We start from the raw sequence: 27915 nt of genomic DNA, 5'->3' as shown, positions 1-27915 counted from the left end.
CTGGTTATGCGATAGAAGAGTATACTGATGAAATGTGCATTTTATCACAAATGAGAGCTGTGATGGATTCTGTGTATGTTACATAGTTACACACATATGCACACGCACACACACACACACACAGTCGCAAGTGTTCTTATTCAAACAAAAATTATCATGCGCTTGTGCAAACACAACAAGACACACATACTGTATATCAGCATGCAGACAAACACACACACACACACACACACACACATTCAATTGCATGCACATTCACTCACTCACACACACACCCATACACACACACACACACACACACACACAGACACACTCACAGTCGCAAGTGTTCCAATTCAAACACAACGGACACAACAAGACACACACTGTATATCAGCACGCAGACAAACACACACACGCACACACACACACACACACACACACACATATTCACTTGCATGCACATTCACTCTCTCTCTCACACACACACACAGTCACAAGTGTTCTAATTCAAACACAAAAATGTTCATGCACTTGTGCAAACAACAAGACACACATACTGTATATCAGCATGCAGACAAACACACATTCACTTGCATGCACATTCACTCACACACACACACACACACTCTTATCTCCTCCAGCAGCCTCTCTGCCAGGGGAGTCATGATTTAGGCCTTGATCCCTCGGCTCCCTGGAGACGTTCTGCTTGATTACTGTGGCCTGCCTGCTAGATCGATGAATCATCAATAACAGTAATAATGTCTAACATGCTGCAGCTAGCCTTTATTGTTGCCTCGATGACGGCTCCCAGGCAAAAAGTGAATCGAGTCAATATGTGCCGGGACGTCGGGATCTATAAAAAAAATCAGCCATAACTCCGTTTAATTAGGCCGTTTTCATCATCAAAGCATTCCCATGCAGAGTTATGCTGACCCTCTCGGTAATATGCGGAAAGAATTAGAGGCGTATTCACCAAAACAGCTATACCCTCAGCAATGTCAGCCATTATGTACTCATTTAGCCCGGCCAATACTGAAACTGTATCAAATTCAAATTGAGCTTCTGATTCTCTTTATAGTCCTCTTTTCTTTCCTATATTATATTGCAAGCTTGAGTATTGAATGCCCTTTGATGAACTCTTGCTCTGTCTTTGTGTCTCTCAAGCTCTTATTGAAAACAGCTAGATCCGACTTACAGAAAACACAGGCTTTAAGGAAGATTTCTTTTCTCTTCTTTGAACGGTTTAATTGAAGGCATAAATGTACCGTTCCATCTGTCAGAAGGACTTCACAGGATGCCATTTAAAGTGGCTAGACCAGAGAAATTAAGCTATGATGCATTAATTATATGTTGCTGGGGTGCACCTGAGAGAGAGAACTTGCTAAAAGAGACAAAATGGTGAAAGTCTTTGAAGCTGCAAAGGCAGCAGCCGGAATAATAACAAAGCGAATGATATTCATGAAAGAATCAGGGGGAGGGAGAAGGAGGCCTGAGTTTGAAGCCTTAAGGTACCTCCTTGGTAATTACCAGAAGGTAGGCATTAAACATAAATGCATCATTATGTTAACAATTAATACAATTATGTCAGGCCTCCCGGCGAGCATGCTCTGCTGTGACTGTGATGTGTGCAGAGGGGGGCACAGAGGGTGTGTGTGTGTGTGTATGTGTGTGTGTGTTCATGCACACACATATGCATATATGTGTGCACATGTGTGTCTAAGGGGAAGCGATACCTCTCCTGCCACCATATTTAAAGGTCATTTTCAGTCAACACAACCCTGGAAAATAGGCTAAGTAAGCAAAGCTGGAGAATATCATTAACCTCTCTTTGTTTTCATCCTCCCTTTGTTGTTCCCCGCCTTTTATCCCCACTGACTTTTCGGTCAATTGTCCTTTGAGGTTTCTCTCGCTCTCCCTCTCTCTGTATATCTATCTATCCATCTCTCTTTCTCTCTCTGCCTTTTTCCATACCCACCCACCCATTTCTTCAGCGGGGAAAAAAACACATGTGGCTCCTTTAATGAAAAACAGAGATGTACATTCTAATATGAAGTACAAAAAAGACAAAAAAATAATCATCACTCATATTGATGTTTGTTTTTCTTTCGGTTGATCCGCGCTTTATTCTCAATAAAGAAAATTGCCTACTGTATCATGGTTTCTTTTGCAACCATGGCCTGTGGTTAGGTTGGAACAGCGAAATAATAAACTCTTGAACCGCATAAGTCATCAAGACAAAGTCAGCTGTGATCATTCCCGTGAAGACAGAGGCATTCTGATTTTCATTCATCTGTTACCGCTCTCTGTCGCAGTCGATGTGATCGTCTGCGTTGCTGCATCTGGCAGCTTGCCTTTATCCATATCCAACATGTAGACTCCCTTTCTTCAAGACACAAGTTTACATCTACTGTCTGAGAGACAGAGCCAGAGCTATTCCCACATCGTAAAAGATTGATTATATGGATTCTTTTGTCTCTATAAACAATTCAGTGATCCCCTCCAAAAAAGTGAATTTACAATTACAGAATATGGGGTGCGAGGCTCCAGAGAGACACAAAAAGGGAGGATCTGATCTGAGCACAGCAAATGTTGCTTCAGTTTTTGAGGTTATACGGTTTCATATCTACAGTGGCAGTGATAAACTTTTTCTTCAGTCTGAAAAAAAAATACTTTTTTTTTTTTTTCTTTTTACAATTTGCAGGCTGTCTCAAGGCTGCTGATAAAATGTTGCTTCTATTGCTATTTGGACATCGACCGTATCAGTGAGCCATTTTGGGCCCAGATCCATAATTTAAGGGCATGTTCACACCAAGCATGTTGGAGAGGTTTACTCAAACTCTGGAGTCTTTTTACTCCTTTATTCGGTTCATTTGTGCAGGTGAGGGTAACGCCATTCAGACTCTGGCAGCACCAAATAACCGCCTGAAAGTGTGAGTCTCGGTCGACTTTCAAGCAAACTCTGGTGCAGCTCGTTAGCAGTGAGAACGCGATCCGAACCAACTACAGGAAATGTCCCCAAAACGCAAGGTATTATGGGTATCAGGAGACAAGTGTTGACATCTGATCGCCAGCAGTTCCTCATGCTTGGAAAGCCTAGCAGAACAGAATGAAGCGAGGACAAACCGCAGTCTGGACTGATGCTCATATTCAGCTGTTTCCTCATGTGTTCTTGCCTGGTTTGAACACCAGAAAAAGAAAACTACAGCAAAGTCCATCATGCCTAGCTAAATGTACTGTACAGGAACTGGAATCAGATTTGTTTGGAGGACCCCGCCACAAAAATCTCTAACCTGGCAGGACGACAGGTTACTAAACCCCTGTCCAATAAACAAGCTGCTTTTGAGTCATGTGACTTTTGTTTACAAGCCCTGGTTTGCTTGTGATTGGACAGTGTGAACCTAAATAAACCAAAATGCAACAAACTTTTCCAAAATGTAAGAATCTCACTAACCATACTAAAGGAATGCACTTGTGTGGAGAGTACAAATGGAGAATATAAAAATTAGCAAAACAATAACAGTTTTTCCATAGAAAATATATCTCCCACATATATTATTTTCATCAAAACATTTCATTAAAGCACACATCGCAAAGTCGTACTTTAACAGAATTCCAACCGGTCCCCGCAGCAACCAGATCCACTAGCTAATCCGCTGTTTACAGTACTTACAGCATACAAAGCAGCAAGCCTCCAGCACATGAAACGCAATCACTGAATAATTCAATTTACTGATGTGGTCATTTATCTGATGCAACAGAACCACAAAGGATTATACCAGTCGCCTCACACCGCCTTATGAGTCCATTCTGAATATATTTGTGAATCTGTCATTGTTGTTTGTCAAGTTTATGCACAACTCTGAAATGGAAACGGCATTATGAATAAACTGCACTACTTAAGATAACTTATAGACACGATTAGGGTTACAGTTTATAGCTGGGTGGGATTCGCTGATGGAAAACAATCACTCCATAATTTTCAGATTTCGCTGTAACTCACAGTCGGTGTTGTGGGTAACTGTAACCGCATTACTTCTCCCTGTTTTCTGTTCCAATTTCAGTAATCACATTACAGTTACTGAGCTAACAGACAGGTTGGTACTTCTGTTACATTATTTAACCTCTTTAACTTCTTTATTGGTGTAATATCTGTGAAAATCCTGCCTTCAGTCATGTCGGAAATATCGGAATTACGAGTAGAGCGACATGAACGAGCCAAGAAAGTGGGAAATACGACTTGGAAATTTAATGCTGTATGCTCTGTCTTTATTAAAAACCTTAAAAGTTTGTGCGTGTCATTATTTAGATACTTCTGCTGCTAATGTGGGTTTAGCTCGACAATATTTATTGGTCCAATGAACGCAAGTAAACCTGGCACAGTCGTTTCAGGATGGAACGCAAAAGTAATCTAGTAGTGATTACTTTTCTCTGTGAGTAATAAGTAATTCATTACTTTGAAGAAAAGTAGCAAGTAATTTTTTGCAGTAACAACCACAACACTGCTAAAAGTACAGTTCATATTTACTCTACAAACAATACAAATGTAAATGAAACAAGTTGCGGTCTCAAAATTCATGTAAAACTCAACAATTGTCAGTCAATCCATATGAGAGTGAAAATAATGAGGAAACGTAAACAAAGTCGGCAGCGGGTCTGTTTCGGCGCCCCAGGTGGCGCTGTACTCCCATGCTGGATTTGCCCTTTAAGTGGCTATTTAAATAACTCCAATAAAATCCAAGTATTTCATCGAATTTGCCAGGCGCAAGAGGGATGAATCAGAGGCAACACACAAAAAATGGTGATGAAGGATGGTGAGAAAAAAAGAATCCATCAGCAGTAGCTCACAGAGTCAAAGCTATAAACAAAAGCCTGTAATGAGATATGTGCTTTGAGCTTTTCAATCTGTTTCATCCGGAGGTTTGTCTTGTTGAAATCGTACGGGTACAGGAAAGACTGATTGCTCCGAGACAAAAACAAATACATCCTTTTATAGCTTGGACATTAATTTGAATCCATACTTTCCCTCTGCTCGGCTCCGGGGGTGTTTTCTAAGGCAGGGTGTGGATTTTCTAAATTTTTATGATCATATGTTGTATCCATTTACTGCGGGCCCCAGAAAGCAATCTGTTCATATGTGTGAGGGGCGTAGAGCGGTATGAAGAGCTTATATTCAGCGCATATTTTACTTTGAGCACCAGAAATCAAGTCCACTCTATCTGGGATTGTCTCATAAACCTGGAAATTGAAGCCTCCCACATGGTACATAAATACCTTCTCTATCTCACACATATGCACACACACACCGTCACGTGCTTCCACGCATACACAAACAAAAAAATATATTACTGTCAGTCTCTCTGCTTTTCTCTTTCTAGATACAGCGATTTAGTCGTAAACACCTGGCTTTCAAAACACACTCGAACATCTCGTATAAATACCTGCAGCAGACACTACAGAGCGCATGAAGAAAGATTTTCACAGCAAAACAAGTGCATGATTAAACCTGCAGCAGGTCTACCTACTGCAGTGTTTTGGTAAGCTGTTTTAAGAGAACATGGTGTATTATATAGGCGATCTGCACCAGTTTGCACACAGCAGCACGTGTATGCCAATCTGTGGGAGAGCTGTTTCAAAGAATATTACAAAACAAAGCAGTACTTACATGAGAAACCATCCACAGTATGGAGCGAGAGCTAAGAAAATCACTGACACATTTATTATTAGAAATAATCATCTAAATGAAAAAAAAAACTAGCCTTGTGTTGGAAAAATCCAACACAATCTTGCAAAATTTTGTGAAATGAGCACAAACTCTCAAATGCAGATAATGTGTAAATAATGTTCCTCCACCATGAAAGGATTATGTGACAACAGCACCAATTGGACATGTCATGTTCACATGTTCGTCATGTGAAATTGTTAGCTAACACAAGTTTGGGCAAGTAAAACAACTTCGGGTTAAGGTTACAATTAGATTTCGGCAACTACAACAGTAACAAAGTTAGTTATGGGAAGGTTTTGGTCGTGTTGTGTCTTATTTGCATTTTAAGATATTGTGCTCATTTCCCGAAATTTTACGCCATAAACTGTGGACGGACGTCATGGCAACATCTGTATCTGTCCATATTAGGGATGAGACGATATATATCAAAATTCAATATATCGCAATACAAAAATGTGACGATACGTATCGTGGGGCACAAAAATGAATAGAGCGATGTTAGCTACATTTTATTATTGTCATTTACATTCTAGCAAGCCAATGCCATTGCTGGAAAGATTTGTGGCTCAGAAAAATACATAATTCTGCACGGTCAGATTTTGTCATTGAGCTTTTATTTATTACATTACATCGTGGTTGTATTGAATTGTGAACCCCATATCGAGTATTGAATTGTACTGTCTATATATACAGTATATATATATTGTATTACTGCTTCACATTCATTTGGAAATCGATATCAAACACCCCCCACCCTCTTCTAGAAGAACAGTACAGTAATAGTTGACCTCTGACCTCCCAATGGACCTCAAGCACGATGACTCAAACCACAGTGGAGATGATTATCACTTCATGTCATCTGTTGCCTTTATTACTCAGCGAGTAGCGATTCTTAGCACCAACCTCACTCGCTGCATCCTCTATATAACTTACTGACAAAAGGGAATGATGACGAGTCGGCTGTCGATTTAGATTCACTGAGTACAGTCAATCATCTGGGAATTCGTCTCGTTGACGTTGTTTTACACACAGCACAAGGATCCTCCCACATTCCTTCATCTAAAATACAATTACAAACAAAAAGGAAACAAAATAATTCACATGCGTATTTAGACAAATAATCTCCATTTCCAACAGCAAAGTGCTTTCTGTGACTGTTTATTGTGAGTGAGTGTGTGATCCCCCATCGGCCCAGACGCTGACGAATAGCACACCGGTCCACGGCTCCCATTATGAGGCATCTGCACCCTAATCCCCACCACCTTCCCATGATGAAGATGAGCCGTATAACAGCACATCACGCCAAATGAGGCTCCTATGTCACCGCGCACCCAAAGCAGAGCAATTGAGCTGCTACTGCGTGTGAAATAAGGGATACGGCGGAGCGAGCACAATGGAGAAAATGCAGATATATTTCCACTTAAAGCAAGAAATGTGTTTATATGAAACATTTATTAGATATAAAACACCTGCATTACTGGATGATAAAACAGTCTCGAGTCTGCTGCTGCGCATACTAATTTGCACGATGCTCAAACAGCAGAAGGGTAAAAAGCACAAAAGCAAACCATCTTTCTTTCTCTTTGTCCTTCTCTTTGTCCAAACAATTTCATAGATCTTAATGAGAAGGAGAAGGAGTGGCTGCCAGGAAAACTGTTGGCTCCGCCCATTGAGGTTTAACTCAACCAATGAGATTTACTTCTGCCACCGTGAAATGTTTGTGTAACTAAAACTCCTGTGTCAGTAAGTATTTGTTTCTGTGGCCATCTATGCCTGTTTGTTTGTGTCTGTGTCTTCATGTGTGTGTGTGTGTGTCTGCATCTTTGGGTAGGACTAGAAAAGTGTGTTGTACCTCTGTGTGCATGAGTGTGTGTTTGTGTAGGTGTCTGTCTGTGTGTGTTTGTGTCTATAACTGTGTGTCTGCGTTTCATATGACTGGAAAAGTGTGTTTTGTGTGTGTGTGTGTGTGTGTGTGTGTGTGTTTGTGTTTATGTCTGCGTCTGTCTGCGGCGGAGCATATGACTGGTGAAGTTTGTGTGTGGGTGTGTGTGAGTTGTTTCATGCTCAGCTCCCATGTCTGTCTTTAACCCGCATTCCTCCGGGGGCTTCCCTCTTGTTTGCAGATCTTTGAGCCAATAAAGTATTGAACCTCTCCATCTTCCACAGGACAGGATCGCCATGTCTCATAATAAACTGATGAAATATTATGCACATAACTGGAAGATGAAAGCTGAAGTGTAAACAGTCTAGGGCCAACAAGCTAAACAGGAGATTTTACATGTATTTTGAGGGAGTACAAGGTTTGTTTACATTTGAAAACACTGGAATAAAACAGATCTGTATTTCGAGTTTTGGGTTGAGAAAGCCCCGAAAAGCTTATTTTCCACCTATAAGTCGCACTTTCCAAGAATATATAACAGGTTTCAATCTAAAAATGCTATATATCTATTTTGAAAGCATATTATTCCTGAAGGGTCATTGTAGCATAGTTCAAAAACACTGATTCTTCTGCTTGCTACATTGTTATTTTTTGCAAGCAAAGGTTGTAACCAAAGTTGCAATAACTTCAATTATATTCTATTGTGAATTTTACTTTTATGTCAGTAAGCATTTTGAGAGAGTAGGTGTTTTTATAGTTTTAGTTATATAGTTTTATAGTTTTTTTTTTTTAGTTTGGTGGATACGATTTTAAAAAGACTATGATCATATCTAATATTAAGAGGTTCAGATGTATTCAGGCATGCATTCTGTTTTTAAGATGATTTCAGGTTGTTTTTTTTCCAAAACAAAGTACAACAGCATTGACATTTCAGTGCCCTGCTGGATTGGCCATGATTGCTGCTAATACTTCTTGTAAGCCTTTTATATAATACTCACAGAACTGTGTCCTGAATACCACTGTGACAGAGCACATGGGGTCAAAATGAAGGTTCAATACACCGCCAGTATGCACAAATATTCATAAAGTTTCCCAAACCCCATACAAAGAAACCAAGTATCAGGACATTTGCATGGCTATGAAAAACGCCCTATCTTTAGTAGAATGACGTTGTTTACTGACATTTCCCATTTCAAGAATCATGTGGATCAAGTGCGATGACACTGCAAGTGAGCTCTGAGGTGAAAGGCCATCTTCATCTGGATCTTTGCGATCGTTCTTTGTTTTGTTTCTTTCTTTGTGTGTGTTTGCTCTTGGCATTTTAACCGGGGTTGCGTGCGGAGGCCAAGCATCACACCTCAGCTCCGGCTCAGCTGTCCCTCCTGATTTGGGAGGCCTCTCTTCACCCCCCTCCGCCGACTCCTTCCGCCTCTTAGGCAAGCCCCTGCTCCGCCGGGGCTGAGCCACACACACATACAATAAGGGTTTCTATCTAGGGAAAGGCCCCGGGCCCCTCGAGCGGCAGCCTCAAGATAGCTGTCAGTGCAAACATGTCACTTTCCATATACTCTGCTTCAGCCGGGTTGGGAAAGAAACCCCACACAACGTTATCAGCATGAAAACATCAAACAAGTCTTATTATATTCGTAGATGTACACGTTTGGCCACAGGACGAGGACGGACTTGAGGGATTGTTCACTTGGCGGGGTCACGGCGTTATTCTATTGAGGCTGTGAGTCAGTTGGTCACATGACATCCTGTTGCAGGGAATCTTCTTCTCTTATCCTCAGCCGGGGTAACAAGTCAGCGCAGCTCGCACAAGCCTGTGTGAAGGTTTTTTCCTCTGGGGCAGTGCAGCGAGTGTGGAGGAAGCCTGCAGAAGTCCAGATGTGACAACTATATTTCTGTCTCCCTTAGAGGAAAATTCCACCCTTGGATACTCTTACACTGCTATATATCATGAATCTACGATGCTCAGTGCGTTCCAGGAGTTATTTTGTGATGTCGTTTTCTTTTTTGGGTGTACCCACTTTACCTCAACCTGCCTCGTGCACTTCTACTTTAGTCAGTGATTTCCTACATTTCCCAGAATGCCTTTCAACAACCCGCAGAGAACGGCCGTGAACTTGCTACATTCAGCTATGGGCTATACATGTAGGTGGAGAAAGCAATAGTGATAGCGATAAATAAGAGCAAGAGAGCAAGAAAATTCCTTACTCAAAACACAACATGTCTTGTGGCTGCATTGCATTCTGGTCTATTTTCTGCCACTGTTGGACTATGACTGTTGAACATTGGTGCAAAATGGCGGCTCTAGAAAGAAGCCTTTGCTCTTTGATTCTGAGGGACTGACACCAAAACCTGATGTTTACCATTTTAGACAGTTGAAAACATTTCTCCTATCAAACTCCATTGTAGCTGAGCTTGAAATATCTCAGTGTCATGTCATGTTGTCCACATTTGGCCAGTTATCCGCAGGAATAAGAAGAATACACCACAACAAACAACAAAAGTGTTTTAGGGTGGATTTTCCCTTTACGGTGCTAAGGTATTTAAAGTGTCAACAGTCTTAATAGAGCTGGGGAACACAGAGCCATGGCCATATTGATCACCAGTGAGATTAAATAGTTAGGGCCTGACAGTTATTATGAGCTCACCTCTCGGGGAAAGAAGATAATTGTTTCCGCACAGATAGCTATTGTTATAGCCGTCGCTGTGTTACCAGGGAATGCCTGAGATGAATTTGTGCAACATCAGATAATGACACCCGGTCCAAGTCATACAAATAAGCAAACTCAGACAAACAATCAGATGCAATTATGATTATTGTTTCTCTGACTCTGAATTCATAAGCACTGGAGTGGGGACTGGTGGGTGGCATACCTGAATATCAATGACTTGCTGCTATTCACACCAACAAGACACAAAGCAGTACAAAGAGTACTTTGGCTGCACTTTAACTGCAACCATAACCATGATCTCACATAGTAATAGGAAAGCACTGATAAGGGAGAGTGTGCCTGAGTTTGATCACCCAGGGCAGTAAGCATCCACCCTGCTGAAGTGTCTTTGAGCAAGACAATGAATCCCTACCAACTACAGAGGTGCTAGAGGAGGAGTGCAAGTGAAAAGACAAAATTGAACTTCAGAGGATCAATAATGTATCCCATAATGACATTCCAGTTGGAGATAAACATCAGTAGTGGTGGCAGCCTAGAGATTAAAGAAGAAGTCTGGGTGGGAAAAATTAAGTAACACTCTCCCCTGATCATGTGATTTGGTTTCGATCTATAGTTTCTAACATTACCAAGTGAAACCTTTTAAAAATCCATATTTCTTTGAAGGAAGTTAATGGTTTTAATGTATTGCTGGTATTAAACCCTCCTTGCTTTTGCCTTTACTTGAAACAAAAACATAAAACCTCAAATTTGCACCTTAAATGGAAGATTAAAGGATTTCAATACACTATTAAGGCATTTTTAAATACCCTTTAATGCTATATTAAGGGATATCAAGAAAGCCCTTGGTTGTCCGTTAATTAAAACACAGATCGAGATACCGATGAATAATACCGTAATTTTTTAAAGTGAGTACTTGTCAATTAAATGATATTAAGCGGTGTAATCATGAAATTAAAAACTCCTTAATACGTATTAAGGAGAGTGGTATGTTTTCAGGGGCAATATAAGGTAAAAAGTAAGAACAAATTAAGGGTTTTGAGTCGACGTGTCCTTGAGTAAGACACTTAACCCCCGACGGCTCCAGCGGAGAGACTGTGGCTGTACTGGGAAGGCTTTGATGCTGCACTTAACGGTAGTGGTGAGAACTCAGGGGGTTTACTTGGGTGAAGAATTCAGCATGAATCAAAAGTAGAGCAACCCGCACACCATCTACCTTGGGCAAAAAAGCCTCAATGAATCAGTGCGCTTGCTGAGATAGACGCAAAATTCTTCTTTTAATTAGAGTGCCAGAAACAAAAAAAAAGTGCTCGGCTGCACTGATGATATTCTGAAGACTGATACTGAAACGTCTTAACTCACGTTTGTGCACCCGAGCACTTTTTTTTTGTTTTTGGCACTCATGTCTAATTAGAAGAAAAACTGTTGCATCTACATCAGCATACGCACTGATTCACTGAGGCTTTTTTTTTGCCCGAGGTTGATGATGTTGCTCTACTTCTGACTCCGGTGCTTGGCGGCTCCCAGGTGTGAATGTGTTTAACTGCATGAATCTGAAGCAGGGCGTCGCTGGAAAAGAGCGTGCATGCTCAGCTGACTTTCCCCCGGATAAATAATTAGAATAAACACAACAGAAGAGGCGCTGTAGGCCAAGCCTGTTTGCATTTGGGAAGGCGGATGAGCAAGGCAAGGCGAAGCGAACACATGGATTTTGACATTGAGGTGATTCAGGGAGAGTCTAGGGGAGCGAGCCTGGCATTTCACATTTAACATTAATGGACTCTGGCAGGGTCACTCAGTGTCTTGTAGAGAAATGAATGCGTCACTCCAGAGGGGAGAAGAGAGAGAAGAGAGAGAGATTGAGATAGTGAGCAAAAACGAGTATGAGAGAACGAATCAATGAATTTAGTTGAAAAAATGCCCTTTAATCATTGAGATTCATTCAGGCGCATGCACAGTTACAGATTTAAACACCAAGAATTCAAATTGGAAACAATAAAAATCTGTTCAAGTATCCTGCCTCTCCCCCATAAAGACAAAGAGAAACAAACAAATAAAAAAAGAGAGTGAGACGATGTGTCATCATTTTAGACGAGAGACCTCATGTCGTCTGGAAAGCTTCCAGTATGCCAATGAGGCTGTAGTGTGTGTTCTACTCTAAGGTGGTATCATTAGTATTCCTCTGAATCCAGTCTCTCAACACACACACGCACACACACACACACACACCCACCCACAGCGGACCAGGTTCTTTCAGGTCTTCCAGATGGCCGGCCTGGCCTTCCCCTAACAGACCATTTATCAGGAACTGTACTTGTTTTCTCCTTAGTGTATACTTTGGACCAAAAACAAATAACTCAGAAGAGAAATAGAGACAAATAGAGGGAGAGAGACAGCAGATGATTGGTGTTGACATCAGATGATCCACCACATACAAACCTTGGGCTGTACGGGGCCTGACTGACTCCTGGACTCTTGTGATGGGTCGTGGGTTGTTGGGTGGAGTTTGGGTCTTCTGCAGAGACGCAGCTCCGCCTACTGTTGATGCATAATCGGCAATCTGTCAATCACTGGACGAGCGACCTGTCAATCACTGAGAAAACAACCCTGTTTCATATCCATTATATCCGACTAATGACACAATGTTTTGGAAAATTGGCATAAGGACACACATTAGAAGAAGTGAAATTACTGAGACCATAACCTCTTGTCGAAAAAATGTATTTATATTTTGAGTGAGAAGTTGGATTGTGGTCCCATTGACTTCATGGAGTTGGGCCAGGTTTGGAGTCTTTTTGGAGCCGGTATCTAGCGGACGTTAGAGGAACTAATGTCCGCCACTTCAGTATTGGCTTCAAATTCACCCGTGGTTTTGGCCGCTTGTCCCATAACCATTCTTCAACTGCATACCAGGGTCAGAAATTAACAGGGAGCAAAAATGCCTTTGAAAGGTCATAAAATGACTGTGAAATTAAAACCGAGGGGGCGGCACCCAGTTTTGCATTTCACCCTGTTCACATTTTATCATGGAGTTGTCAAATATTCATGCGTGAATGCGACAACTGTCCCCCATGGGCCACCGTACGTGATTCATGGAGGCCTAATTCTTTCCACTGTGTTCTGGGTGAGAAAAATGAAGCTGTTTTTGATCAGAAGACAACTCAGTACGCAGCCTGAAGCAGGAGAAAATGTTGGCACCAGGCAGCCAGCAGTAGTGCCAACAAAGAGTGCCAACCCCACACAAACCACTGCTTCAACAATAAATAAAACAACCAATATCGTAAAAAACTCAACAATGGAGCGGTGGAAGATGGACTGGATGGGACAGAGAGGGGGAAAACGGCTCCATCCTCTTCTGTAAGGCCTGCTGCAAGTTTCCAGTAGTGGGGAAGAAGTGCGGGATATGTGGTATACTATGATTTAAAGTAAAACAAATCTTAGTGGTAAAAACTGAGTGTTTATTTGCCAATATGAAATGCAAATATATCATTACATAGTTCAATAAAATTACCCTGGAAAAAGGGCCAAAATGCCCCTGAAAATCAGATCATGGAGCAAAATATGTCCTTTGGGAAAAAAAAAAAAGTTAATCTCTTATCCTGCTGTATACCAAGTACCACAAACATAAAAGTAATGGTGATCCTATAGCATGAGCAATATTGATTACGCCTTGAAACCTCTGTATTCCTGCCTCAAACACATATTACTTGCGACAACTCAGCAAAGCATAAAGCAATCCTTGTCATGAAAAAAGAATAAATCCTTGTCAGAAAGAAAAATACACAGGCAGCAACGGTAGTCTGGTGAAAAAAAAAGAAAAAGAAATATATTCTTTATGAAATGTATTTCACACAGAGAATAGGAGGCCCGGACAAAGGACGCTTTGCTTACTCATTTCACTCAATCTTAAAAGCATGGAAAATACCTTGATACAATGCAAACCCTGCCACTTCCAACTCTCCCTCAGCCCCTCTCTGTCACTCTCAGCAGCAAACACTCTGCTTTAGGCCTTCATACCACAATAACAAAATAATGACAACCCTCTGTGCGATTCAAAAGTAAAATGAGCCACTCGCCCGCACCACTGTGGGCTTGTGAGTGGGGATAAGTGACTGAGCCGCGGCCTTATTGAACAAGCCTTTCTGGGATGCTTTTGTGAGAGGCTCGCCTTGCTCAGCCTTGTGGAGCGGGCGCTGGATGGGATGCGATTGATCCGGACAGATGGAGATTATTGCAGATAAGTGGTCAGGACCACCTGATCGGAGCGGCCCGGGGAGAAGACGGCTGGATCCATACTGTAGGAGGTGTATTGACCACAGAGCCGGCGAAAATGTTAGAAGCAAGCCCAGGTAAACAGCTAATTTCAGCTTATTTGGATCATCTGAGATCGAGGCTATTGAGCCAGCACTGCAGTGTAACTGAGACAAACACAGGTGAAGCTGGAGACGGTAACAGTGGTGAGGTGTAAAAAGTAACAGAGGACAGGTATTGGCTGTTAGACTTCTGGGGTTGTAATAAAAGAAAATCTTAATAGAACCAGTGTAGGATTATTGATCAGGCCGCTTTGAAAAATAACTGTATGTAGAAGTTTGTAAGTAAGTTTTCTTGCAAAACCCTTGCATGTGATGACAAGTGATACCTTGACATTTTAAATTCTAGTCTGCTTTTCCCTACTTTTTCCCCCACTAGGCATCTGTCATATTAAGAGAAAAATCCCCCCAGCAATCCGCAAGTAAAGCTTGTTAGCATGCCGGTTTCAATGAGGGAGGCTAAATAAAAGCCAACTGTAAATAAAGTTCCATCTGTACAGAAACTTAACTTCCATATTATGAGTGCCTTTTAAAGAAAAACAGCAGATGAAAATTGAGCATGACAAGATATCTTTTACCAGGTCATTTGGCAGCAGATCAGAACACCAACTCTAAGATAGTCTTCATGAAAACGGGTCCTCCCACTGAGAGTTTTATTTTCTTTGTTCTAAACAAAGGACTTATTGCATTAGGAACGCTTCAGGAAGTAACTTGGGGGAAATCGGGGGGCCTTCTAGATCAGAGCACTTTGTGATGGGAAGTGTAAATAGAGAGAGGCAAATCAAGTTAGGATGCACTCAGTGCTCATTTGCTGACAGCGTGAAATGAAAACGAGGTGCAATGAGATCTGCGCGAGGCGTTCGCTGAAGGTGAGCTGTGGGAGAAATGTAATGAGCGTGAGATCCACATGTGATTGACTAAGAGGCTGCTAATGTGATTCCAGCCCTCCTTGATGAGTAGGTCAGCGCCGGGAGGGGGGGAGGGGAAGGAAAGCGTGAGGAAAACCGCGGGTCACTCGCTTCCAGCTCAACTGCCACTTCAAAGGAGCGGCGGTGTGACGAGGGCCAGCGAGCCGCCCCTGACAAAACTGCAAGAGTTTCATTTCAGAAGTTTGCTTCTCGAGATACTTCTCTTCTGCAACTTCTCTGCGGCGGCGGTAATTAATTAAATCACATCAAGCGAGCGCGGAGATGACAGGCAGTCTATCACGTCTTGTTTTCCTTCGCAGCCTCTCGCAATGGTGACGAAAGGCAGATGAAAGGAGGGACCACGCTGAGCAGGTTGCAGAAACGGGAGCCAGGTTTAATTTTTCACTTTCGTCACAAGAGACGTGCAGAAAGCAAACAAACCGAACCACGACGACTGTGAAAATGTTATTTCAATTTTGCGGAGAGGAACTTGTAATTTATTAGCATCTGTCACAAGCACAGTTCAGTCTGCAAAAATATGAATCCATTTGTTACGTTACACGACATCGACAGCAATATTCCGCGTCTTTCCTGACGACTTGGCAGGTTTGGAGGTTTCTTATGTAAAAGCATAATACTATATAAACATTTTACAGCGGGACCTGGTCATTTTTAGTCAACACCTGCATGTTCAGGTTCATATTCTTTACATCAGTCATAAAAACATTTATATCCTCGACGATTGAACCACGGTGTTCATTGCAGCTTTGACAGCGTCTCTGCAATTTCTTAAACATTCTGCTCAAATAAAATGTGATTTCTTATAAACATCTGCTAAAGCTCAGGAGCAACTAATGAAAAACAAAATGGAGAAAAAGGTTGTGCTAAGCATTAGCGTCACACACTGCACCGAATAAAAAATGGAAACAGCTTTAGACCTCCGATTGAAAACACCACTCTCCGCGCCATGCACTAGAATTTTAAGTAGAGATTGTCCACGGGGAAAAAAATTTGAACCCAGTTCTGAATGGAAACTGTGGTTGCAAGGCCAGGTTTCGATCGGAAACGAGGGAACGTTTAGTCTTGGTCAAATTTGCCCTCTCAAGTGTGGATCCATACCTTGAATATACCAAATACCCTGAATATACCAATCAAAACTGGTTCCTGATGTCTAATTCGGGTTTGAAAAAGCCTTAAGTAGCTGAGAATATGCTTATCTAGAAAATGATCATCTCTACCAACTTTAGTCACACAGAAACAGCCTTTGAGCAAAAGAAATGTTTCTTATATCAAACGGGAAAGAAGTTACTGAGGAATCATACAGCTGCAACAGTGTTTTGCAACCGTGTGCTCGCTGCTCCTTTCCTTTGATGTGGTTGCCAGTTGCTGCGAGGGAGCGAGGGAGTCTCTAGTGTGTATCTCCTGAGTGTGGTAGGGTTAGGCTGCACAAACACACACACACACACACACACACACACACACAAACACTTGCAGACGCACAAATCCTTGTGTCTTGGCGTGAGTGGGCATTGGCCCTAGTTTGAACTAGCCCGTCAATAACGATGACGGACACATCCTCTTCTCAGCGGGGATTGGATTGTGCGTTTTGGAGGGCCTCCACCTCTCTCCGGCTCCCCGTCACGCAGGCGGTGTGCGGGGTCGACTCAGCCACCCTCCACATCCCCCTCCTGCTGGGAGGAGCGCGGGCCTGCCTTCGCTGCAACACCATTGAATTATGGGAAGGTAATCCCCTATTTTGATTAGTAGCTTCCACAATCACGGACCCTCGGCCCCGCTGTGGACCAGCGTTAACGCAGGGCGTCGGGGTGTGATTGGCCCCCCTCTGAGCGTGACGCTTGACAGAACATGTACAGACATGTTTGATGCCACATGTGTTATTGACTTGTCTGACTTAACTCTTCTTTCAGTCCTGGAATGGGTTTTATTTAGTTTATTTTATCTGATGAATTCCAATCACTGTGGCTGCATAACCGCAATAACACAGCAACGGCTTGATGCAAATGTGTTCTTAATATGTAAATATCTTCAAAGAGTTAATTCTAGAGTTCAGCAGTTGAATCGAGCTTTCATGCATGTGTGTTTGTATGCATATTGTATGCGCAGTGGGTGTGCATTTGTATGTGTTCCTATGTGTACTTTCGGCGTTTCCCACTGTGTGTGTATGAGCGAGCGTGCACGCCGTACACGTGTGTTTGCGTTTTTATGCATGTGCCGTTACTGTGTGCTCACCGTTGTGTGGGATGGGAGCATCGGCGCTTGCATCAGCCGGCGAGCCGCGGCGTAACAGAGACATGAAAGCTGATAAGAGAAAGCCAATGAAGCACACCAGAACCATCGAAACAAGCATCAATAATGGATAGTCGCACCGTCTCCTGGGCTAGACACTGCAGGAGGTCGCCTAGCGAAACCGACCATCTGCGGCCCAAACAAAAATCCTTCAGAAGCCCTGATCTCTGTCCGCCCCCCCAAACACCTCCTCACCCACCCACTCTCATCTCTCCACCCCGGCACCCTCTCTCCCAAGACCCCAATACTTAGGGGACTTTGCAGCTATTTAATGTTTAATGCCCTCTAAAGCCAAAAGAATGCTAATTTCTGTGGCCTGCTACCAATTTTCCTCCTTTTCACTCTCACCCCAAAATTACAAATCTGTTGTCCCCACGGCCCTATTTATCCTCGGTGTTACAGCTGGGGACAATTATGCACAGGAAGCTCGCAGGGGGACGTATTTTGGGAGCAGTCAGGAAGTGAGTGGCGGATCCATCCTTCAAGGGAGGTGCGGCGCTCGGCTATACGGGGGTGCACTCTGGCCACGGGGCCCTTCTGGGGTCTCTTCACTCACGGCAAAAGGCCCCGCCACCCCCCGAAAAAAATCCCTCGCCACCACCAGAGCCTGTGAAGATTAGCCAAAACAAGACAGGGAGGTGGTGGGTGGGGGGGGGGGAGAAGGAAGGATGAAAGGGGGAGAAAATGAGAAGCAACTCTCCCCTTCCCTCTGCTCGCCCTCTGTCCTCCCCTCCCACTGTGCACAGCGTTGGGGTTTTTCAGCGAGCCGAGCCATCATATTTCCGGACAGAATAAAATGTCTTTGTTTCTACTTCTCAAGCTCTCGTCTTTGAAAGTTTTGTTTGGTTGTGAAGGGTGAAATCAGACTTGACCCTGTCTTGTCTCAAAAGAAAACAACAATGTTCCGTCTTATTTTCTCTGCGCTGCATGAATGGGAAAACAACAGAGCCGTCCATTAGCTATTATCAAAAGAAAGACAAGGCGAAATCTCTTATTGACTATATTTAGAGAAAACAGAATGGAGAAAATTGGGTTTTTGACAGAAGTTTAAATATTGCCCTCATAGCTCGATTGATTGGTCCAGCCGCAAAGTTGATATTTACCACCGATAACCACTTTAAACTTTAAATCACTCATTCACAGTATAATTTTGGCCAACACTGATGGACAACACTGCCTAAAGAGCTTTCAGCATTGTTGCACTCGTTATTGCAGGCGAGTCTGATTGCCAGGACACATTTCAGTATATTTTTGACCTTGGTTTGAATATTCTTTCCGGTTGCTGGGAATTTAGCCTTTGTAGAAATCCCCCATCATGCTTTTCTCCTGCATCTATCTGTTTTAGCACCACAGACTTCTTAAAGACTCAAGCTTTAACATTGCACAGAAGAACCAAATGAGTTAACCGTGACACAAAAGTCTAACGTGTCTAAACCAGCGAGTTAAAAGACCGATCCTCTTAACTTCTGATGTCTGAAAACAGCAAAATGATTTCCAAACAATTCATCCTGGATGTGCTGATGGATCAGCAAGTCTGCAGTCTAGACTAGATCTGAACAGTCTCCTCAAAACACACTTCCTGCCTTTGCACATTGTAGATTCCAGTTCCTTTGCAGCAATCAACATCCAAACTGTCCAGCCTGGTCTTACTGAATGTTGTGAAATGAGCACTATGTCATATAAAATGCAAATAACAGAAGTGAGAAGTGAGAGAAAAGGATTATGTGGTGGACAAACGACTAGAAACGGGCGTGCGGAACGTAATCTTCACATTATTCGTGTCCGCAACATTTTTGCATTTTCAGAGTTTGTGCGCATTTTAATGAAATTTCATGAGACTGTGTTGAAATTGTCATAACTCCTCGGCCATGAAAGGAAGACCTTAACCCAGTGCTGATTCACTGTACCGACAGCACAAAAGGCTCCAGTCCCATCATGAGTGCTCGGCGGCGGTATAGGACACCGCGTCACGTGTCTATTCCTTGGATGAATGAACTTAATTATCCGTCCTTTTGATTGAAACAACAAGAGAAAATCAGGACCTGGGCAGACGATAGACACCGTGACAATCAATTACTGAAGTTGCTTTTATCTACAGCAGAGAGTGTGTGTGTGTGTGTGTGTGTACATTGTTGTGTATATCTGCGTGTGCCCGCGTGCATCAGGGTGCATTGTGGGAAGGCTGGCTGATAAACATCCTCTCAAGGGAAGCGGATCGAGGTATTGGCATTTATCTAAGGGGGCTGTTTTGTTCTTGAAATGCCCCCCACGCTTTTCAATAATTCAGCAGGAACCTTTTTTTTTTCTTCTCTTCACTTCCGCTTGACACGTCGCCAGCGTTTTCCACCTCGGGGTTAAATAGCTGCTCGCCTCCACGCCCCAGGAAGATGCAGTGTGTGTGTGTACCTGTGTCGATGTATGTTAGTATTCTACACTGTATTTTGGTGCATATACACGTGTGTACGTTCTTGAATGTGCCAGCATGTGCGCTTATGCGAATGCTTTGTTTTCCTCGTCCCGCTTCTTCCGACTGCCGTCTGTTCCTTGAGTGGCATTATACACGGGCTTTCACAGCAAAATATGTCACAGCTGTTGTTTATCCGCCGTGCGCCGCAGAAAAACTGAATGTTACATTTGATTAGAAAAAGCCAAAGCAGGAGTGTATCACGGTTTCGGCGTCTTTATCAGGTTATCGACTTGTTTTTCTGATGCGCTGCCGTTCGTTTTTCACGGTCTTTTCTCGAATCTTTTTTTTTTTTGCCACGTAAGTTTTTGAAGTCGGTTTGAGTATACCCCAACATTTAATAATAACTCCATAGCGAGTAGATCAAGAAAGTGCGAAGACCACAAAAAGGTTTACATTGCAGTCTACGCTCTTAGAAAAAAGGGTTCAAAAAGGCTTCTTTGCAGAGGGGAATGTTTCTATTAGCATTTTCACTTGGAAAAACCCATTTTGGAAGGATGGAGTGCTTCAATTGATTTTTGAAGGGAAAACTTATTACATTCAAGAACCATTTTTGGAAGAGCGGTTTCTTTGGTTATTCTTTGGAAGTGGATTTCTTTTTTTTATAAGAGTGTACATATCCACGGTTTTCCAGGGTACTGAGTTCTGCTTACTCCATGTAAGCTAGTTTGCTTAAGTGGGTTCAGTGACCCTATAGCAAAGTATATTTAAAACACATTCATGTATACAGTATGTAAGATACATGTTCTGCACCTCTCAGCCTCTGCTTGCAGCGTGAAGCAAGGAGAGGATGACAGATAGATCCGTACTGTCCGTGTTCACAGTCATCTACTGGAGAAAGACAGAGAGGGAGAATAGAGAGAATAGAGAGAGGGATGAGAGATCAAAGACAGTGTCTGCTTAATCAATCATCCGTTTGTTCTTTTTTTCCACACACGTTCCCGCTGCCCTGTGGAGACTCAGGTGATAGCTTAATGAGTTGATGATGCTAAACCAAAACAGTTGCAATGGGTGAAATCTATATTTATCATTCATCAAAGACGTTAATCCAATTTGTCTGCTATTTCTATGCATGCTCGCTGAATAGATAGCATACCATAACAACTGAATAACTTTCTCGTTATTGCAATATTAGATAGTATTTGGTATGTCAATATCAAATTCAAACATCAGATGAGGGTCACGTCATTATCGATCTGATACGTCCACCATCTGTATATTTCCCCTGGGAGAAGAAGCCATTGTTTCAAAGTCATTTGGAGAGGTGGCAAATTAACTTCAGCTACATGGACAAACACACACACACACACACACGCACTCACACACACTCACACACACATTTTTTTCATTCCCGATCAGTCTTGATCAACGACCCAGGCGGGGCTTGGGGAGAGAGCCCACCTGTCCCAGACCAGAGGACAAGACAGAGTGATCTGCCTCTCACTCTCATTTCCCCCAAGGCTACATCCTCTGAGAGTGTGTGCGTGTGTGTGTGTGTGTGTGTGTGTGTGTGTGTTTGTGTTCTCCGGGGTAATCAGGCTCTGTGTTCAAAAGGATATGGGCTCTTGGAGGGTCAGAGGGGCCTACCTGACGACCGCGTTCATCATCAGCCAAGAAGTGGAGAGGAAAGGTCATATGAAACCATCTCAGGTCTCGTTCAAAATCAATCCCAGAGTCGGCCGTGCCGGCACACCGAAATAGAGGCTGATTGTTTGGTTTTGTTTTGCTGCTGCGTGTCTTTGTTTTTATGGCTGTTGATTCGTTTTGCCACTAGATTGATGTCTGAAACCAGTTCGCCATGGCTGTGCAGCGGCTGATCCTACACAGGCCTGTGTTTTAAATTTATTGTTCAAAGCTCCCTAAACTTAATAGGCATAGAGTTTTACCCATGCTATGTCCTTAAAACACTTTCATCAATAATTGAAAAGGAAACACAGTATAGTTAATCATGGATAGGGCTATGCAGGCAAAACCTACTTTTTACTTTTTACTTTTTATGACAATTTTTAAACTCTGTTGGTGATTTTATCTTATTTTGTGAAGCACTTTGTAACCTTGTTTTGAAAAGTGCTATACAAACAAAGTTTTTGGATTTCACTCTTCACTCAATGTGTCACTTTGTGAGTAGTGTACAGTACATACCTTACACCAGAATTTCATTTGGTGTCTCAATTAGGGGATGAGACGCTCTTCTCTCCACTGCAGCCCCACTTTGTGATTTACGCTGATGAGACCTGTGTATTTTTACATCAAAATCTTGCCTAGTGCAGCATTAACCAGTGAAACAGCCGCCACACCATGGCCACAGAGGGGTCGTGTGCCATCAAGTGACAACAAAGGATCGAAACATGAAGTGAAATCCGGAGTGTGGAGGAGCTTTGTCTCCATCAGGCCCGACGTGTTCTCTGACTGACAATGCGGCTGTTATGATGAAGACCTTCTTAACCAGCCCAATCAGTTTATTACCTCCTTAACAGGATGAGCCTCTTCAGTGAGACCTCAGAAATAACCAGCTGTGTAATCTCATTTAGCCGCACCTGGGGCACGGCAGGACCCAAATGAAGTCATTATAGGCGCCTCTGCACAGCGCCTAACTGAGACAAATGGAGATAAGTCAACAACAACAAAAAATGTTGTGTTTCAGTTAGGGCCGCACAATTAATCCTAGTCATATATCGTGATTTTATGTTTCCACGAATAATAATCGTGTAACTCGGTGATAGTGAAGCATTTGTTATATTTTCAGTTACCCTGAAAGTCCTGGTGTGGCATATCAAGCGCTTCCATTATGCCTGACCAATCACAACCTTTGAATGTGAGCAACATGTGATCAAAACATAAAGTTAGAGAAGATAGAGAAGCAGGCAGAGAAACCTTACATGAAGCATCTTTGGAAAAACGTAGCGAATGGAAAAGAACGGATCGGCCCGACGTTAGAAAGGAAAATCGTGAAAACATTGTTTTAGTGAAGTATTACGTCATTTCAAACAGGAAGACTACATATCTCCGCCCCTCTCTCGTTTCATTCAAACTTCTCTCTATCCAATCACCGTTATACAACGCATTTCCTTGCTTTCAATATCCAATCCATGCAAGCCATCACTTTCCCTCTCCTTCTCGCAGAACCAATCATCTAAGGGTCGAGAGTATATATACGTCATTTTCCATGTCATTACGCTACTCACGAATGTGTATGCTGTCTTGCAGTCGCTGTCATTCCAGCTGTTTCGCCCCTCCTCCTCCCCCGCCACCACCAACGTCATGGCTCCAGAGGATTCCCTGGGGGGGGGGGGGGGAAACCTAATTCTCTCGCATTCCTGACGCCCTCCTAACTCATCACGGGAGGCGTGTCATCATGGAGCCTACGCCAAACTCTATTTCTGTTTTATTCAATAAAATATTCTTTGAGCATTTAACCTAGTCTCTCCTGATTGAAGTTCTTTCATTTCATTTCGAGATACTTTGGTTTTAAACCATGTGTCGACAATAAGAGTAAGACAGAGTGAAAACGGGTCTTTCTAGCTGTAGTTATTTTCTAGAAATATGAAATGAAAAAAAGTGAGAAAGTAAAGATATTTGTTAAGGTGCAGAAGTCTAATAAAATATTTTTTTGTTTCCTGTAATAAAGACGAAACAATTGTGATTAATAATTATGATCACAATATCCCGCAAAATAATAACATAACCCTAACCCTAACATTGTTGTCATAATCATGTATCCCTACTTTCAGGTGCCACTGGTTTGATGAGTCAGTATGAAATTTTCCCCAAACATCAACATATTCAAAGCAGTAAAAACTGGCCCAGCAGTGAGGAGGTAATCAACACAACGCTTCTCTCTCTGCTGAATTGTTCATGTACCATGTTGAGCGACCACAATGCCTGTGTTTTTTTTTTTTTCTTTTCTTTTCCACGGAAAGTCATAAAAATCCTTCAGTTTGACTGGCACAGTCAGCGCTACTGTACTGTTGTCTGCTGGGGCTAAATTAGCGCCTGGACTCCTGTCAGCGCTATTCATCCCAACGGCTCATCCGTCATCGGATGCTAACGCTAACGGCTAGCGGGTCACCGTGCCGATCGTCCTCTCAAGAAGAGAGATGACTGGGCCCGGTCATTAGAGTGATAGATCTGCCCTCTCCACCTCTTTCTGCTCTTTTTTTTTTCTTTTTTTCGCCCCTCATCTGTCAATCTGTTGCACTCAGCACAGACACCCCCCCTCCCCCCCTCCCTCCCTCCCTCTCTCCCCCCCCCCCCTATCTCCTTTTCTATTTCTCCTTTCCATGCTATTTATTTCCTTACGGGACCCACTCTGTCTTTTCGTCACTTTCTTCCACGAGTCAATCTATCCCTCCCTCTCTCCCCCTCTCTCCCTCTCTCACCATATCTCTCTCTTTCTGTCTCTCTAATGGTCCCTTGTTTACGAGCCGGGGAGCCGGACAGCAGAGGCATCCCGTCCTAATTATCTATCAACTGGATGAAGGCATTTATCATATGTATAATTAAAGCAAACGGTGGAATGGGGGCTTATCTGTGGCCCCGCCCCCCCCGAGGGCCAAGGGTGACATCATTAGCCCACGTTCAGAGGTAGGGGGGGGGGGGGGGGGGGGGGGGTGTCTCTGAGAGGACAGAGTCATTAAACTGGGCCCTTTCATTCATTATGAATGAGTTGTAAGGCCGTCTGTTACGGACTGTAATTCCAGCCTCTCTTTGAAGTGGGAGAGAAAGGGGGGAGAGAGACGGAGGGAGAACAGAGAGAGAGAGAGAGAGAGAGAGAGAGAGAGAGAGAGAGAGAGAGAGAGAGAGAACTGAGAAAAAGAGAAAGGGAAGGGGAAGAGGAGAGAGGGAAATGAGGTATGAGCGAAGAGAAAGGTGACGGAGGGGATGACACCGCCTCCCGAGTGTCTTTCTACCTCTACGCCTCTCTCACTCCTTTTTCTGCTCTCTTTCTTCTTCTATCTCTCCTTTGTGCTTTTGCTGTCTTCCTGCCCCTTGTGCTTTGCATCTTTCTCCATTCTCCCTCTTTGCTCTTCCCCTCTGTCTTTCTTCCTCTCTCTCTTTATCCTCCTTTACCTCTCCCTCCCCCTTACCACTCTCTCTCTCTCTCTCTCTCTCTCTCTCTCTCTTTGTCTTTCCCTCTCTCTTTCTTCTCTCTGTTTCTTTCGCCCGTCTCCCATCAGGTGAGAGCGAGGCACGGGACGCCTCGGGTCTTTGAAGGCAGCGCCGGCTGTGAATTATGGGGGCATTTACTCACTTTAGGACTGTTTAGTGGGCAGAGTGAATAAGGGCGATGTACAGTAAATAAGATGAATGGAACAATCACAGGGGTTGCACCAGCTTGGGGAAAAAACGCTTAAAAGTGAGTTTGGTTCTCATAAAACCTCCTCCAATGCTCGCTCACAATGCCGCACGAGTGTGTGTATTCTGTGTGTGTGTGTGTGTGTAGTGCCTTCAGCTAGGGACACTGTTTCTATCATTGTATTGTGTTCCAATACACTCCCTGGCAGTTTATCCTCTTCAATTACTTTAGCTGTGGTGCGGTGACACAGGCCCTCATAACAAACTGATTCTCTCCACCAACAGGGATATTACACAGAAACAATAGAGCAGCGATAATCAATTGTTTGTGTTACACATTTGTCATTTTAATGAGTCGCCGAAAATGCTAGGAGTGCTCAAAGACAAGGGGGACGATGCCGTTCGCTCACACACACACACACACACACACACACACACACACCTAATAAAAAGCAATGGGCCTTATTAGGGAAATACCCTTTGACCCAATCTGGATTTCAGCTTTTTCTCATTTCAATGTGTTGCAATGAAACAATAACAATGATATTCACAGCATACCGCATATGAAGTTAGAAAACAGTTCTGGCTTTTGATGTATTGCGGAAAATTGGGGAAACACACCAAATTTTGAACAATACATTTTCATCAATTGCAACTTTTTCATAGATTTTGTTGTGATTACATTTTTATGCATGAGAACCTAAATCCTCCAATAATTTGACCAAGGATAGAATGCTAATTATTTTCTTTTACTATTTACTTAATTATTATTTATCTATTATTTGTGGGTGCTGTTATGTAACTGCTGTCATACAAAGTGGGAATCTGAGAATGATAATTGCTAGTTATTTACCAGGCCCCTTCTCACTTCTCACAGATATTATAACTACTGTTCGCAAAGACGAGGCAGCCTCCCTCCTCTCAATCTCTCTCCCTGACTCCTCCCCCCCCCCCCCCCCTCCTCCGCGGCTTCGTTTCTGCTGAGGCGAGCACAAAAAAACCGGCGGCGGTCGACAGGCCCGATGAGAGAAACACAGAGAACAGAGGTAATCCCCATTAGGAGATGACAGCGTTTAGAGCCAAACGGACATAGGAGCACCCACATCTATCTGCCTTAATGAACCGACGCAGCACTTTTGGCCCGAGCGCGCAATTATTCTCAAGTTCCTCCTTGCATTCACGCTTTTCTTGTATTTGCCTTTGCCTCTTTCATCACAGCTGGTGGTTTGCTCCCCGCCTGCCTATTAGCTGCTGCAACCCCTGACCTCTCCCCAGCATTGTGTTGACAAAACATGATTTATGCGTTGTGGCATTCGGTTCAGAATAGCAACGGCTTTCGGTTACATATTTCAGGAGTGTTTACTACCAGGAGGCCAATTACTGCAAATAAAAAACTTGATGTTATGGATGATGCTGGCATGTGCTCAGATCTGACACTTTGACATGTTTACAGAAACATCGTTATAAAAATTCAGCTTCTCTGTGATCAGGAGAGAGCGATGGAGATGGCTCCTTCTCTCAAGCGTTAGCGTTTTGGCAACAAATGATGACAAAGTGTGTTTTGTGTATGGATGCTCACCTTTCTGGCTTTGATGCAAGGTCTAATTTCACACACACACACACACACACAGACACACTGACCTCATGAATGACTCAGACTCCAGATGCCAAATGTACAAGATAAGGCTTCCTCACTTTATAAATTGCCCGTAACCGACCCCCCTTTCCAACCTTCCCAGCTTCATATTGCAGTTGCAGACTTCGGGAAGTTTAGTTTTCCTTCTCGGCAGATGAACAGATATCATGTTTCCATTGATGTTCCTGGTGGATTTCCGGTGTGCTGTATTTGGATCACGTCGTGTGTGTACTTGTTTTGCTATTCCTGTGAGAACCAGTGTGAGTGTTAGACCTTCAAAGTGAGGACGTTTTTTGCAAAGTGAGGGTCATTTTGGCTGGTTTAGGGACTCGTTTAGGGTTTGGACTCGAGTTTAGGGTTAAGATTAGAATAAGGATTTTAAATTGGGGTAAAAGTTAAAGGAATAGTTCACCCAATAATTAAAATTCAGTCATTATCTACTCATCCTCATGCCAGTACAAACTCAGATGAGTGTTTTTACAATTTTGTATTTTGTACAATTTTTGTACAATTGCAGTAAATGGAGTCCAATCCTTTAGGCTTCAAAAATTGCAAAAAATGCCCATAAATGTCTCCATACAGCTGCAGCATAAACCAAGTCTTCTGATGCCATGTGATCGTTCTGTGAGTGGAAAAAACACAAAATGTTATCAATTACTTTATTGAAATCTTATTGAAATCGAGTCTTCCTCCATTGTATTCAGCTTCCGCATTACCAAACCTCGTGAGATCAC

This window comes from Centroberyx gerrardi, chromosome 10, assembly GCF_048128805.1.
Source record: "Centroberyx gerrardi isolate f3 chromosome 10, fCenGer3.hap1.cur.20231027, whole genome shotgun sequence".
In the NCBI taxonomy this organism is placed as follows: Eukaryota; Metazoa; Chordata; class Actinopteri; order Beryciformes; family Berycidae; genus Centroberyx; species Centroberyx gerrardi.
This window is presented reverse-complemented; position numbering follows the sequence as displayed.